At 45.3% G+C, this 16176-nt stretch overlaps 1 long non-coding RNA gene across 1 annotated transcript in view; it reads right to left on the bottom strand.

Moving 5' to 3' along the window:
• LOC146855685 (uncharacterized) overlaps nucleotides 1–16176 on the bottom strand; it is a 407510-nt gene that overhangs the window by 8962 nt on the left and 382372 nt on the right. Inside the window, exon 5 of the long non-coding RNA XR_014981368.1 lies at nucleotides 2083–2196. This is a non-coding gene — a long non-coding RNA (uncharacterized LOC146855685). The remainder of the gene's footprint in view (nucleotides 1–2082; nucleotides 2197–16176) is intronic.

Genomic DNA, 16176 nt, shown 5'->3' on the forward strand with positions numbered 1-16176 from the left:
CACTCTTCTTTACAGCCTCGTAATTCGTTAAGGCAGGCTTAACATAAGTTCTGTTCCTCTCTAAGGAGCAGGGACCAAGCACTGATTGATTAAACTTAAACAGTGCCCGTTCGCTGCTCCCGACATGATTGTGGAACTATTTTGTTCTTTTTTTTAACTTTTAGGGCCCTGCAAAACAGCAGGCATGTGACTGGCGAAAATTTGCCCTGCAGGACAAACAAATCTGCAAAGTTTCATTTTTTTAATAGTTAAATTTCTTTTATTTAGACAGGTCTTTTTTATCACTTTGCACTCATGTTTTGTTATTGCTTGTGGGTATTGTTCTCAAAAGATAAGGATTATTTTATTGCAAAGCAAAACTGTTTATTTCTTGTGTTTAATTTCTGAAATAATGCTTCAACACATAATCGTGCAGTACACCCCAATCCACCACACTCCAATCCTCGCCAATCCGCCCCATACCAATCCACCCCACTAAATCCAACCCACCCCAGACCAATCTAAACCACTCACCCCAATCCACCAATCCACCACACTCCAATCATCCCAACCCACCCCCACTACAATCCAAAACAATCTGCACCACTCCAATCTGCCCAACTCCAATCCAAAACAATCTTCCCACTCCAAACCAAAACTATCTGCCCCAGTCCAATCCAAAACAATCTGCCCCTTTCCAAATCACCCCACTCTAATTTGCCTCACTCCAATTCATCCCACTCCAATCTGCCCCACTCCAATTCATCCCACTCCAATCTGCCCCACCCCAAACCAAAAATACCTGCCCCCTCCAGTCTCCTTTACTCCTGTCCACCCCAATCCAATTCAAAACAGTCCGCCCACTCAAATCCGCAACAACCTGCCCACTTCAAACTGGCCGACTCTAATCCAAAACAATCAACACCACTCCAATCCATCCCACACCAATCTTCCCCACTTCAATCCAAAACAATCTGCCCCACTCTTATCTGCCCCAGTTCAATCCAAAGCAATCCGCCCCACTCAAATCAACCCTACTCCAATTCACCCCACCCTAGCCACACACTCTATCCTAACTCGCCCCACTCCAATCCACCCCACGCCAATCAAATCCACCCAAATCTCTCCCTAATCCAAAACAATGTGCCCCGAACCAATCCAAAACAATTTGCCCACTCCAATTCAAAACAATGTGCCCCACTTTAATCTACTCCACTCCAATCTACTCCATTCCAACCCAGACCATCCAACTCAATCAAATCCAATCCATCCAGCCCACCACACTCAAATCCACCCCACCCCACCCCACTCCAACCCACCCCACCCCACTCCAACCCACCCCACACCAGTCCAGTCCAATCCACCCCAATCTAATCCACTCCAATCTAACCCACCCCCTCCAATCCAATCTTCCACTGAAATTCACCCCACTCCAAACCACCCTACTCAATCAATCAACCCAACCCCACTCCAATCCATCCCACTCCAATCCAATAACCCCATTTCATCCCACCCCAATCCACCCCATCAACACCACTCACTCCAATCCACCCCACTCAATCCAATACACTCTACCCCAATCCAATCCACCTCAATCTAATCCGATTCAATGCATCCTACAACCTCATTCCACTCCACCCTATTCAACCCCACGCCACTTCACTCTATGACAGTGCACTCTATGACACACTCTAGCACAGAACTCCACTCTCCTCTATGGCACCGTACTACCCCTACTCCACGCTACGACACTCTGCTCCAACAAATCCAGTTTACAACACTCTAGTCCTCCCAGTTCATGACACTAATGTTTAGCCATAGTGAAGAGTAGCCACACTGGTGTACAACATGGCAAAAACCCATTGCCAAAACCAATAGCTCCTGTACAAGCTAGACCTATTGGCTTTTCCTCGCAGTGCATTCTGGGAGTTATGATTCTGGTTGCTTCAAATGCACCAACAACATGAGTTCTGGTCAGTGAGCTAGAGTCCTGTCGTACTACTACTCAAGACTAAGTGTAAATACTTCCTGTAAACTAAACAAATAAACAGACGGAGTCGGAGTACAATCTACAAGCAACTGTGGCATGACATAATAACTGACCTGTGGCCTCAAGTCCCTTGTGTTGTTGCATAAAGCTCACTTGTTTACATTAAGACGTACAGCTCGGTCACCGTGTTTTTCAGGTGGGTAAAAACGTGCGTACTTCGTAAAGACCTGAAATGATAAAATAGAACGTTAATATAAAATATTATTTGTTTTTTTGTTTACATGAAAATTATAAGCTCATTTTGCAATATTAAATACATTTCATGCTATTTTAAATCTGTACAACTTTGTTGGTATGCGATCTGAAGGAGAAGCCATGTGCTGTCCTTCCTGTCACAGAACTCAAAAGACCTGACACAACATTTGTGACTAAATCACGTGGTGCTAAAGTGATGTTCACTGGAGTATGAGGCTTAACAGGAAGGAGGAGGGCTAAGCATGTCACTTAACACTACTGCATGCTGGCAAAACTAAATATTTTTCCAGCTGCCTTATTTTCCAGTACCTTGTTGTACTCAAAACATCCAGGGAAGCCTAGATTATGAAACTGCTAATGCTGCATCGGGCACTTTATGTTCTGAACAAGTTGCCCAATCCTCTAGCTGCTGGAAATATTTATAAACTAGGAGGGTGGGGGATGGCAAGCAGTAAAGACATTTCAAAGGCAATGCATATTCACATTGTGCTGTATTAAGGACATACTGAACTATATACATACCAATTAGCACCTATATGCAAACCCTATCACATGCTTTGCTATCAGTATGAAATAAGTGAGCGTCCTTACTACGCTTCACCTGGTGTATTACCTTAATAAAAAGTTCAAAGATCACATGAAAAGGCACTCCCGCCTGCCACATTCAAAGTTGAGAAGCATTATTTGTGTACCATGGGACAACAGTAAAGTGGAATCCTCTCTGCCAAACTCATTTAGATTCGGGTGGAATTTAAGTATGTCAGTGAAGGTGACTACTCCATCTCTGCCGCTCACATACTCTCCCAACGGCCCGCCGGAGCTTTAGTCCTATGTCCACCTGCCCTATTTAGTGGGGGCAGACAATTGACCAGTTTTTACTTTCAAACATCACCATTTAAAACGTGGCGGTAAGTGAAAGAAACATTTTAATAACCCCCATACCATGGGAGAAAACTCCCGCGGTGAGGGATTTAGTTTTTGAAAATAAAAGAAGATATTGAAAGTGTGCTGTACATCACTCTTTCTGTGCCTTGCAGAATTCCTCCCTGGTGGGCCCACCCTCAACTTGCCAACTAGCAAGCTAAGGCCGGCCACCCAGGGGAGCAATGTTCTCTCTTGTTGTCTCAGGAGCCTCCTACTCAGGTGCCCCATCAAGCTGGACTGGGGGAACCTCAAAGCTGGTTCCCAGTGACCCTTACTCCTGCGCTTTTTGTCAACCGCATGAGTCACTGTTCCAGGTGCTCAGCTCCCCTCTCTGGTAGCCTTGGACCTTATGGTCAAACAGACCCACTCAGGTAGTTGCCCAACAGACAATCTACAGGCATGGCACGGCTCACAACTACTTTTGTATTACCCGAGACTCACCCACCTACCCCACTCAAAGGGAACCAGAGCCACCGGTAGGTGGCTCTCTCAGTTGTCTGTGACAGACTTGTTGGAATGAATTAGGGAGGACCTGCTCTGAGCAAACCAGCTGACACCTTACAGTCATCATGCTGGCTCCTGTGTCGCTCAGAGCCTCCACCTGTTGCCCATTGATGGTGACCAACAGTCTGTACTGCCAGGCATATGGGCTTTTGGCCCCATCTCCTATTCTCCAAGGGAAACTAGGGTCTCCTATGTCTGCTGCCTTAAGGTAACTTGGACTACCTACTCCCCAAGAGCTTCACTCGCCAATCCAGGTGTCTGCCCCCCTGGTGGGGGTCTGTGCCCTCGTGGAACATTTGGAGTGTCCATTGGAGTGCCCATACTTGTAACACTCTATGCACTGGGGACAAACCTCCCTGAAGAATCACTTTTTCCTGGGCTCAGACTGGGAGTGTTTACTACTGTTCCCAGAAGAATTATTTTGGGGGCCTCTTGAGAACTCCTTACTTCTAAGTTTTTCTCCCACCTCTTTCTTCTGGTGGGACCCCTGACCAATATTTTGGGAGTCCCCCCAAATATCTCTTTGGACACTCGAGGGCTGGCCCAGAGGGCCGCCTCCTGAGAAGGAAAGGTGCTGGTGCAGCTCTGTAAAGCAAGTATTGAGCATTTGCTCCCTGAGAATCAAGCTGTACATCACATGGTAATCAACCAATTTGCTACCCCTCACCCAGCCCTTCAGTGCTTGTTAGAATAATCGAGGAAATCCCCCCCAAGACTGATTTGGGAGTTTGTGGCCATCCCCGAACCTCTGGCGATACATTTCAGGGGCCACCCAAATTTAGCTAAAAGGATGGCTCTCAGGGGGTTGTAACTGGTTTAGTCCTCTACTTTTAGGGTCAAAAGAATGCCCCTCCCTACTGGAGGCTTAGGCCTCCATAGAACCCCAATCCCCGCCCTCCGTGCTCCTCTGGAATCTTATGTACTCTCAAGGTCACCTCATAAGCTGAAAACCATTTATCAATGTCATCTCCCACCACCAGGTCTTTGAGGATCCGGACCTCCTTTTCTCCTTCAGACACTGAGGTAATGCTGCTGTTTTGCCTTCAGTTCCAGCTCTTTCAGGTTCCTTTCATGACCCAACTTTTTCTCCTCTGAAGCCATTTTTCTTTCCTTCATCCTAAGTGGAGCCTTTTATAGCCCAAACTCCCTATCTGCCTTCCTCTCCGTCAGCTACTCTGTGGTCAGGCTATGCAAGGACACACTGCTTCCTGGTCTGGTAGGGAGTTCACACTCAGGAGTGGGATCATCCTCCCCCACTGTAGGCTGCACTTCAGAGCTGATGTCCAAATTCTGATCCTCCACATCCTCCTGCTCCTCTGTAGCTGTTGCCAAGTGGTGGACCTCTGTCCAGGCCCTGAGAGCTTTCTTTAGCCTCAATTTATTTGATGGCCTTCGTCATCTTTAGTCCCCTTTCCTGCAGAACTGTTTAAACTCAAGACACTGTAAAACCTTCCAGGCAGGTGGACCAGTTCAAACTCCTTTACTGCAGGTAGGGTTTCAGATCGTCCAGTAGTAGGAATTCCAGTAGATTTGGAAAAACCAATCAGCGAGGATTTAAAAACTCGAATTGGTCTTATATTATTTATGTGGGGTGGTAGTGTAACACAAAATTACTATATAGTACTGCACAAACAGATGTAAAAATCTCACCGCTGCCACCAGTGTAAGGAAATGGATTACTGGTTGAGGGGTGTGAAACCCTTATCAAGCAGCAAGCACAATCCTTCTCAGGGTGAAGTCACAAGCAAACCCTAAATTAACCTGTGTTTAACGCTCAGGTAACTTGGCACGGAGCAGCCAGGGGAAATGTGTAGAGTATTTGTGCAAAACTTCAAACAGGGAGTCAGTGAAAACACACTACATGAAGGGCCCACAATCGAATTAAAAAAACGGAGTAATTTTTAATAGGTGAAACAAGACCAACACAACAAAAACCCAAGCATTAGAACCAGAGATATTCAATGTTAAATATTTTAGTAAAAATAGTTTCAAACGGCGTAAAGCGCCTTGAACCGGACCAGAATAAAGTCACAAGTTCAGGTCATCTGTGATGGAAAGCGGGCAGGCTACAGGGACCCAGTAAGGCTTGCTGAACAAAAAAGCTTCAATCCTGGGTTGCGGAGCATTGCGAGGATCTGCGTCGAAGATGCGTTGCGCATCTGAAGCAATATATCGGTTCGGAGATGCGGTAAGGCTGCGGTGCAAGATCCTGCTGCGTCATCAATGAAACTCCCATGGACGAGGGGTTGAAACGTGAAGTCCGAAAATAAGAATGCGTTGCGCAGTTGGGTCGATGCATGGTGTATAAAACCCACCTCTCTAAATAGTGCACCACAATAGGGTACACTGTTCAGAGAGGTCAGAGAGACCCTTCTTGGTTTACAGAGGCAAAAGTAGATAAAACGCGTGCTCTATTTTGTGGTAGTGTGGGCGAGCAGTTAGGCTTATCAGAGGGTAGTGCTAAGTATTTTTGTACTCACAGAGGCAATAAATGGAACACAGACTCAAGAATGAAGTTGAGGCTGATTTATAAAAAAAATAGCAAGTCTTTTTATATACATTTTGAACTAAGGACTTCAGTTACAGGTAAGCATGCAATGTTTTAGCAATAAGCATGTTAAATATAGGTAAAATACATGTGCGCACAATTAAGCACAAATTTATCCTATGGGTGAAAACATAGAATACAATAAATCACAGTACTGTAGGACCTAGAGGTTCACCTTCTAGAAGTCGAATCTTAAGGAGCAAGGGTCCAAAGTTCTACCAGCAGTTTCTCGGGAGCGTTGCGGATACGGCAAGGAGCATAGGGCTGGGAGAGTAAGTAGCTGGCGTGCTACAAAGAAACGGGGCCACCTAAAAACAGGTTACACAGAGGGACTGGTAGGCAAGTCTGTGGGCACTCAAAAGAGTGCAGAGATCGCAAGGGCCTGGGAACCACAGGAGCACAAATGTTTCGGAGATTCCCCAGCTGGTGGGGCTGGGTGCAGAGCAAAGAGGCGATCATCCAACTTCTTGTGTGCAAAGTGTACCTCGCAGTCAGGGGCAAACACCTAAGAGGGGCTGGTGCAGGGCGGCTGGGCCACTCAAGGAGTGGGTCCCTGGGCTTCTGATGTCCACCGTTGGACTTCGGCTTGGGCTCTTGTAGTTGGTCTTGGGTTGTAGGGTGACCGGTACTCCGGAGTTGGTGTTGATCGGCTCCAGAAGATCCTGGCGCCTCAAAACTTGGTGAGAAGGCAGAGCTGAGCCTTCAGAGCTGCGGTACCTTCTCTTGGTCAGTTGTGGCGTGGGCAGGGCTGGGGAGCTGCAAGTCGAGAGTTCATACTCTGCAGCTTCAGTGTCTGCGATGCAGGGGAGTAGCTCCTCTGCTCCAAAGGAGTTGTTAGGCAATTTGGCGAACTACTGTTGGCCCCTTGGGTTTGTAGAGGTTTCTCAGCATCAGGATGAGACAGGGTTCCGCAACTGTCGAGTCTATGGGCTGTAGGCAGGGTTTTGCACCAAAATCCTGTCCTGGCTCTCTGTTCTCGAATTCAGCTGCTCTTTTTTGTCCTTGGTCTTCTTGTGTCCATCGAATCTGAAATTCAGGTCTCAGGGGTGACACCTAAATACTAAATTTAGGGGCGTTAAAGGGAGTTTCAGGTAGGGGCCAATAAGCTACCTACCTTTAGGGTAACTACACCCTCTAAATGCTCACCCACGTGGGGAGTGGGCATGACACTAACAGGCTATTTTCCCCATCTTCAGGATGGTGGAAAGTGAGCTGGGGGTCCACATCGCCTCCCCCGTTCTACGGTGGTGCGGGTTGACTGGGGACTCTACTCCTCATCTAACTAATTTTCCCGTCTGTCTTCCAGCCGAATCTGGGGTCAGGACTGGGGGGATGCCATCTGCTACTAGCATCGGAGTTTAAAGGCAGCATCACCTTTGAAGCTTCTCACCCTGGAAAGCTGTTCCTGACTAGTGGAGGTGGGAATCACCTCCGCCCAGGGCAGGCATTGTTTCTGGCCCTGGACAGCGAAGGCGCTCACCTCATGGGTCTAGAAACATGTCTTCTAGTAGCAGGCTGGAGGAGACCAGACAGAAACACACTAGAGGTCGGTAGGTTTTCAGGGGACCCTTCTAAAGAGTCCTCTGAGTGAAATTATTGATACATCTGACACTGGAACCAGTGCAGGTTCAAGAGATGTTTGGTATCAAACATCCCATAATACAGAGAAGCCATCACGGTACTGGGAAACTTGTAACCAGGCTCATTTTTACTTTCGAATACAGTACCGTAAGGATGCATGAAAGCCCCGTCTAGAAGAAGGTTGGAAGCCGCATTGATTGCGCGCCTTGCTATCAAGAGGTGTGACTTATTTCACCTTTTAGTGATTACGAAGGGCAGTCGGTCCTTCGATATTCAAACTTTTCTCATAAGCGTTTTATGTTTTCCGCAGCACATTATAGAGGAAGCATCCGTGCTACACGCGTTGGACTGCTAATTAACAATTCAGGCAGCGAAAATAGACGCCGAACTGCAAGGTATGTCATTTTATATTAAACAACCAGTTCGAGCCCCACACTAAAAGCAAGCTTCTTGTTTCATCTTTGAATAATAAAACTATGATTAAAATGCGGTCTCTCTTGTAGAGCCATTGAGAGAGCCAGCACTTGAAATAAACAAAGGAGCGCGACTTTCTAGGATAGATAAGGTAGGCTTGATCGGCACATATAGCCCACATAGGAGTGCATAATAAAATAGACATTAATTGCTGATGAGTCATTTTCTCCTGTCTTCAATAGAACCTGCTGTACTGAATTTTCATCTGAAATTCGAGCTTGAAAAACAGAAGCATTGTCCATAGTTATTTCTCGACTGGGTAAAAATTCATTTACATTTTAGGCATTGCCACATTGCTCAGTAAGGTGGGAGCCATCACAATGATTAATTTATAATTCATTTTTCTGTATATCTTTTTACTTATTACAGACAACACCATCGTTTTAAAATTAAGAAGACCTGATGAGAGTCCCTGTACTTAATGCCGGGACTCGAAACGCGTTGGCAATTCATCAATGAGGAGTGTCAAACTGATTTCCTTTCTCTTTGATGGTGTTACTATAATCCAATGCACCCCTTGAGCAGAACTCTTTAGAAATTCCCAATGTTTTTCCTTGACACCGCCTATTCGATAGTCTAGGTTGTCGTAGGATCAGTAAATGTTGTGCGTAGTATGCAAAATTGATATATAAAAAAGTGCTGTTTTGTTTTATCATCACTTGCTTTCAATTGTCTTACCATATGTTGTATTTTTATGTTTTTGTTATGTGTAAGTAATTTGATATGGTTTGAATGACCATTAATCACTGTCGGAAATAGAATGTGTTTTGACTTTGTTGTGTTTCTTTCCATGACTTGATAAAAATGTTTTGAGCTTTTTTAAAAAGGGAAATAAAAAAAGATCATACATAAGTAATTCATTGTTTGATCCTAGCGTAAATTTGAAAAACGCATCTAATCGACATGAGGGTTGGGTTCACCCCATACGTGTACAACTTTCTAAAAGTGGCATTTTCAAAATTGTAATTGAAAATACGACTTCACCATGAGTTCGGACTTTTCATTACATTTCCAAAGACATCAAACATGAACTGTGTACTTGATCCCATTTGAAAATTACAGCTTATTAAATTTAATAAGGTAACTCCAGTGTTAAGTTTATGGGACAGGTAGGCCTTGCAGCAGTGAAAAAAGAATTTAAGAGTTTTTCCACCACCACGACATGTAAAACTTAAAAGCACATGTCCTACCTTTTAAATATACTGCACCCGGCCCTCTGGAGGGCTGTCCAGGGCCTAGCCTAGGGATGACATATGAATAAAAAAGGGAAGGTTTGGGTCTGGCAAAAGGTTTATTTTGCCAGGTCAATGTGGCAGTGAAAAATGGGAGGCCTTAGACATGTTTTAAAGGGCTACTTAGTGTGCGGCTCAATCAGTGTTGCAGGTCCACTAGTAGCACTGAATTTACAGGTCCTGGGCACATGTAGTGCCACTTTGTGGGGGTCTTACAAGTAAATTAAATATACCGATTGGGGATAAGCCAATATTATCATGTTTTACGGAGTAAGGACATGCACTTCTGCAGTGGTTAGCATTGGTAAAGTGCACAGAGTCCTAAGGCCAGCAAAACAGAGATCAGCAAAAATAAAGGAGGATGACAAAACGTTTGGAGGTAGACCACACTAAGGCTCACAGTTCTAACAGTAGATTGAACAGCAAGAAACCAGAACAAATGGAAGAGGAGAACGGCAGTATTGGGCAGATAGCAACCTAGTTGATGCAAAGTAGTTATCATAATAATCCATGTTGATGTCTCAACCTCTCAATCCATCAGGTGTTGGAGAATTATCCGATGTCACCCACAAACTAGGTTAGTGGACTGATACCTTTGGATAGAGCTCAGCGTCAAAATCACAATCACTTGCTTTATGCTGGGACATATAAGATGGTGGATTGCCTAGCACTAGTCAGAACATCAAGAATACAGGATGAGAGTCATGGCTGGATGAAGGCTAGCTCCTATACTCCTATCGCAAAGACGTGTGCCTCTAGTTGCCCCTAGACCTCCAAGAAGAAGAAAAGGGCTGACTATTTGAATTCTTATTTTGGAGGAGAGTGTGAGCGACTGCGAGAGTTGTCTGCCCTCAGCCCAAGAAATCCTGATACTTAGGATGAGAAGGAACATATCAAGGTCTACACCTCACTTTAATATTCAAATATGAAATGGAAAAAATGTGTGAGTGAGGCCCATCTTGCTTTCAAAAATAAAAAAGGGTGGTGTTGGTGGGGTGTATCACAAACATACTGGTTTGAAGATGGAGAGAAAAGCAATCAGGCCAATATGTGACCACATCAACTTAGCCACATAGGTATTTTTTGCACCTGAAATGAGACCATCACAACTCAAGTAATTGGTTCACTGCATTTGTTTCTGCTGGTACAAAGGCCTAAAATGCCAGGTGGGATCTCAAACATTTGCTACCATACATGATGCACACGCTTTTCAAAGTGCTAGAATCTTAAGACATGAAGCTGGTTTCATGGAGTACAGTGTTCCTCACTGCAGTTAAATTTGCAAAAGATAGATATATGCTCTTGTAGTGTGAGGTATTTGGCTTCTTGTGGCCGTCAATTTGGTTCTCACAATGGCATACAACATAGCAACTTTCAGTCTGTCAGGGGTTACTACAATACGATGGATCAGTAAGGGGGAACCCCTCCCCCACACTCGATACATGGTGCCTCATTTCTTAATTGACTGATTGTTCAGTAATGCCTCGCTGTCCTACTACTCCCGTTTTTAGGTCTCGCGCAGCGTGAGACCTCTTGTAAGGGGGTTCTGAAAGCTGCTCACACGCTCGTGCGTCTGATCAGGCTTTCGCCGCACGCCATTGGCATTAGCGTGTTTTTTTTTTGTTTTAAAGTCACGCGATTGGGCAAAGGCAGGCGCATGTTCGGCCTTTGCAACGCCCATTCCCGTCCGTGTCTAGCATGCGCAGCAGCGTGCGTTCACCTCACTGCCGAGCTCCCTCCCCCCGTTGCTCTGTGGTGTGCGCGCGCACCACTGGTTGTTTTGTATTGCCGCAGCAGGCTTTTAGTAATGTTCTACTCAGAGCTCCCAATACCGTTTCTCTTTGCCGTATTCCGCGATTCCTTAAAGTGGTGAGAGGCCTTATCACAGATAACCATCCGTGGGAGGGTAGAATGCAACAGTGTTGTAGGGTTTCAATAAAAAAAGCTGTTTTGAGACGAGATAATAGAAACTGGAAAAAAAAAACGCATCAAGTATTCACGTGAGCACGGTCTTGACTACTAAAACATGGGTTAACAGTCAGCAAGTGTAGGGGGGCAGGATATTTGGTCGAAAACACCCCCCGGCCTGATATTGCATCCACGGCTGGTCAGACTTCTCTGCCTGACGCCCACTCCCGAGTGTGTGACCCCTTTCCTAGCTGTCAGAAGACGGACACCAGCAGTTGACATGCCTAATGAGAAAGACTCCGACTGACAGCGCGTGAGAAAGAATGTGACTTCCTCGCACAATGTGACTGCTCTAAATCATCGTTTGCCTTTAAGAGGCCATATGGAACATGGCAGCAATAAAAGGGCTTTTATAACTACATGCCACGACTGCGGGTCTTTAACCTTTAGGAGTAGCTGAAAGCGCCACCGGCCAGCTCCCCAGGTCCATAGGTGCTAGTCGCGTGCACCAGGCATGGCACACTCTGGAATGCAAGGTGTCGTGTTGTGCTTGCCTGGCATGGGGCTGTATCCCCATTTTGTGCAGCAGCAGTGGGATGTAAAGGGTAGGAGTAGATGGAAACAAAAGGCCTTTGACCAGCCCGGGCATTTAATGACAGGAAATGGCTGACTTTCCGGTCAGTGCTTCGAGGAACATTTCCATCATCATGGGGTGCACTGACAAATTCCCCCACACTTAGAACGCAGCCCCCTGGGTGGGGATGGTTGTGTGGTGGGGGAGGGGAATTGTTTTTCCAGCAGATCTCAGCTCACTGATTTCCCAAATGCAGAGTGTAAATCACTGCTGTAGTTTGCAGACAGGTCCCTAGATGCTGCGTGGAAGCATTTTTTGGGGAGGAAATTACCTCTAATCTGTCCCCCATGGAGTGCAGAAAGAATTTTAGGGCAGGGGGATGGATATTAGCCCATTGCCAAAGGGAGAGGCGCTCCCCCTCCATATGCTCTCCTTGGGGGTCTAGTGGACTCTCCGCCATGCGCCGGGGGCAGGTTGGAGAAACCCACCTCCTATCTGCCCACAACAGGGAACAGAAAGACTGCTGGGGGCAGCCCTGCCATGTACCACGCATCAGGCGTTAGACTAATGCATTTTGGTGTGGTGATCCGCATCACCCCACTAAAATGTGAAGTCCCACATTTATAGCACCTCCTGATGCTGTCACGCCAGAGACTATATCTGAGAAAAGCAGTGCACGGTTCACACTGCTCTCACACTCTGAATGCTGCAGGAACTGGCTTAGCTGAGCTTGCTGGCTTCCTTCGGCATTCACATGTCAGGGAGACTCACTACAACAATGTGTCCATGTTTCATTAGCCCAATGCCGGCCAAGAAGAGACTTAAAATTAGGGCGGGACACCGGCGGCGCAGGAGCGGGCAGCAGTTATCACATTTAAGTTTCAGGCTGGAGTGAGCTTGCCGGTGTTAGAACAAATGCAGTATTTGGTGCATGCCTGCAGCTTCTCTCCAAAAATGTTTCTTGAGTGATTACCGCCGCAGAGCCTGCTGGACAGACTGCGTCTGGTGCCTGCTGCCTTTAATGATCATGCTGCGTGAGTCCGGACTGGACGCGGCTGCCGGGGAAATTTGGTGCCTGCAGCCTCTAATAGCGCTGGCCCCGCCTATACCCCGTAGCTCGCATGACAGAGCCAGACTTTCCAAAGACTCAACCAGGTAATTTAAATGATATTATATTCATTTTTAACATCACCGTGCTGAGCCAGTAAGAAAGCTCACTGCGTGGGCTTTCTATTCTCTGCTGTGATTGGAGACAGCACACCTGATTAGGCCCTGCCATGGTGCCCGGTGCCGCACCAGTACAGTCCGGGCCTGGACTTGAAGCGGAAAGGGAATCGTCAGCCCTTTACCAGGCCTCGTCATGATCTTAGTGGGGAGCAGTGGTGATGGGGTAGGAACCCGTGGCAGCTGGATCCGGCCTGCCAAAAGCTAATCTGTATAAAACAGGACATTTGAAACCCACCCAAGCGCAAATAAAATAATTGCTAATGGTCCCAATGAAGGAGCACGAGAAAGGTCCAAAGTCACAAAAGCAATAAATACTATGTAATGGGCCAACAATCTTGAAGGATCTAATGTTCTTCTATTTGAAGGGAAAATCATTAACCAAGTCTGCAAACTCAAAATGAAGATCCCTTCCATCGAGTGTTTAATGTGTACCTTACTTAGAAGCACTAACCAAGAGGAACGGAACAAGGTAATACACTGAATGGCGATAAAGAAGACGATCAAATCATTCCTCAGAAAGCCAGCTTAGAATACAATAGATGATTATTCCACAAAAGAGCAAAATCATTTACAGTAACATTTTCCCAATGATGTATCTCCTGGTTACATAACAGAAACACAATCTGATGAGCTGTGCATCAGCAGGGCTAATTACAGAAATCCAGGGAGCAAACACATCTTGAGATATGAAGAGAATGATGTTAACCACATGTCTGTAGAACAACTGTGCCTACCCATGTGTTCACATTCAACACGTAACTTTCAACATTCTATCCAGATTGGATACATATAAATGGTTTGAAATGTTGTATATGTGTCGCCAGTCGTAAACATAATGAATTGACAGTGGAATAGAGCAATGCAGTGATAATCTCTGTTGAAAACAACATATATCAGTGACTGCAACATATATAAGAAAAAAAAACTAATGACAAATTATACAAACTTGCACCGTGTCCTCGTAAATTTCAAAGACAGATAAGACATAAATGATCAACTTTAACACGATTCCACTGTGTACACAAATCTATACTTGACCTGAACAGAACAATCTGTGAAAAGAAACATTTCAAGGTTGGGAACTAATTAAAAAAAAAACACTCAACGGCTTCAAATGGAAATGAAATCCATTGACAATGGAGACAGAAACATTTTGTGCATTAATGAGTTATAAAAATCATAACAGCAGTCTAAGAAGCTGCACCAGATCCATTTACATTATGTTCCAATACAGTTTTTTAACTACAAAATGTTGCTCCTCTCTATAGAAAATGAATTACCAATTGCAGAAACACCTAAACATTAAGGGATTTGCTATCTCAGACTTTAGAAATATACCAATAACAATTAGCCTTTGGTATTTACTGTTGAGAGTTTAAGAGCAGATTAAGTACTGGGCCAAATTTTGGTTATCGTTATGCCGGCGTAATCTTCTGGAATTTTCAGTTTGGTAACGTGAAATACCTGGAATTACGCTATTAATCCATGTTACATATTTTTCTGTCTGTTCCATTAAAAATCCTATCACGGGAACAGCAAGAACAAACAGAACACGGGCAGCTGATATTAAAATGCAAACAAAAACACTAAATGACAGGATTGCGATTCACGTACGTTTCCGCATTTTTTCCATGGTTTTGTGCCATTGTGCAAAAGGTGAATACACAAATTTCACACACCCCTAATTTTGTAGGTATGTATTGTTTCTATAGTGCACGCGATCTAATATACACAGACCGAGTTTCACCCAGCCATATTATTTTTGTATTTGATTATGTTCCATCTCATCTTCTGAAGAACATGAACGTTTTACCTTCTCTTTTTAGTGTTCTTTGTTTTTACTCGTTGTGCTTTAACTGCTATGAGTACTTTGCGTAAGAAACTTTGTGTTTGTTAACTTGCTTATTATGGTGGGTATGAATTAGCCAACATAAGTGTTGTTGATAACTGCATTCTACAAATTGACTTATTTTTTTGACACTTTCTCCATCTGATTTAACACATTCTTTAGGGAATTGGCAGAAACGAACTCTCCTTTCAGACCATCTCTTCACTACTCCGCAGTACTTGTCATCACTCTCGTAGTACATATCACCTTTTCCCCCAATGGTAATATGTGAAAGAACCCCAGTGGGCACACTTACACGGACTAGTTTTCTACTCGGTGGAGTAAAGGTTTTATGAAAGTATTTGCCAATGGATAAGAATTCCATTAGAGAGGTACTCAATTCATTTAGGTAGCGAGCACAGTAGCTCACTCCCGTGATTCACACATAGGACTCTCAAGCGCAATAGCTGGTAAATTGAACTAAACCGAAAATGGCCCCATGCACAAAAAACTGGGTGGTTGTCTGCACGTTTTTTTGTGCCTACCTATGAATGCCTGAACCCACGGCTGTTTAAAAGTAAAAGACAGCTATGACCATACCAGTGGCGGCTCCTCTGCTAAGGCGGAGTAGCGTCGGCCCACTGCTACAAAAGCAGTGAAAGAAAGAACAAATACAATGATAATAACTCAAGGTTACTATCATTGTATTTGTTCCTGCTGCAAAGCTTTGCGGGCGGGTGGGGCAGCTCTGCTCTTGGTCAAGGGAGGAGTGGTTTGCCCACTCCAAGTGCTCAATGACCTTTTTGTCCGGCCCTCTGGGGCCGTCCAAAACAGTCATGCGCAATTCGCATGTTCTCCATGCAGGCTGCATTACAGCCTGCATGGAGATCATGTCCAGGTCCTCATTCCCTGGCTGAGCACCGATCCACGGTGCTCAGACCAATTATTGGCTTGGGGAAGGAGCCTGGATGCTTCCTGGTCCGGCCCCAGAGAGGAGAGACTAGGATGACGTGCAGGAGAGCGGCGAGAAGGTACGTTTTTTACATTTCTTTTTTCCTCCAACCCCCACTCCCGAGCGCACCCGCCCCGCCACTCACGATCTGGCCACTACTGGACCATACATACCTGAGGTTAGGCAGAATATTTCTTTCA

Source organism: Triturus cristatus, chromosome 4_1 (genome assembly GCF_964204655.1).
Source record: "Triturus cristatus chromosome 4_1, aTriCri1.1, whole genome shotgun sequence".
Classification (NCBI taxonomy): Eukaryota; Metazoa; Chordata; class Amphibia; order Caudata; family Salamandridae; genus Triturus; species Triturus cristatus.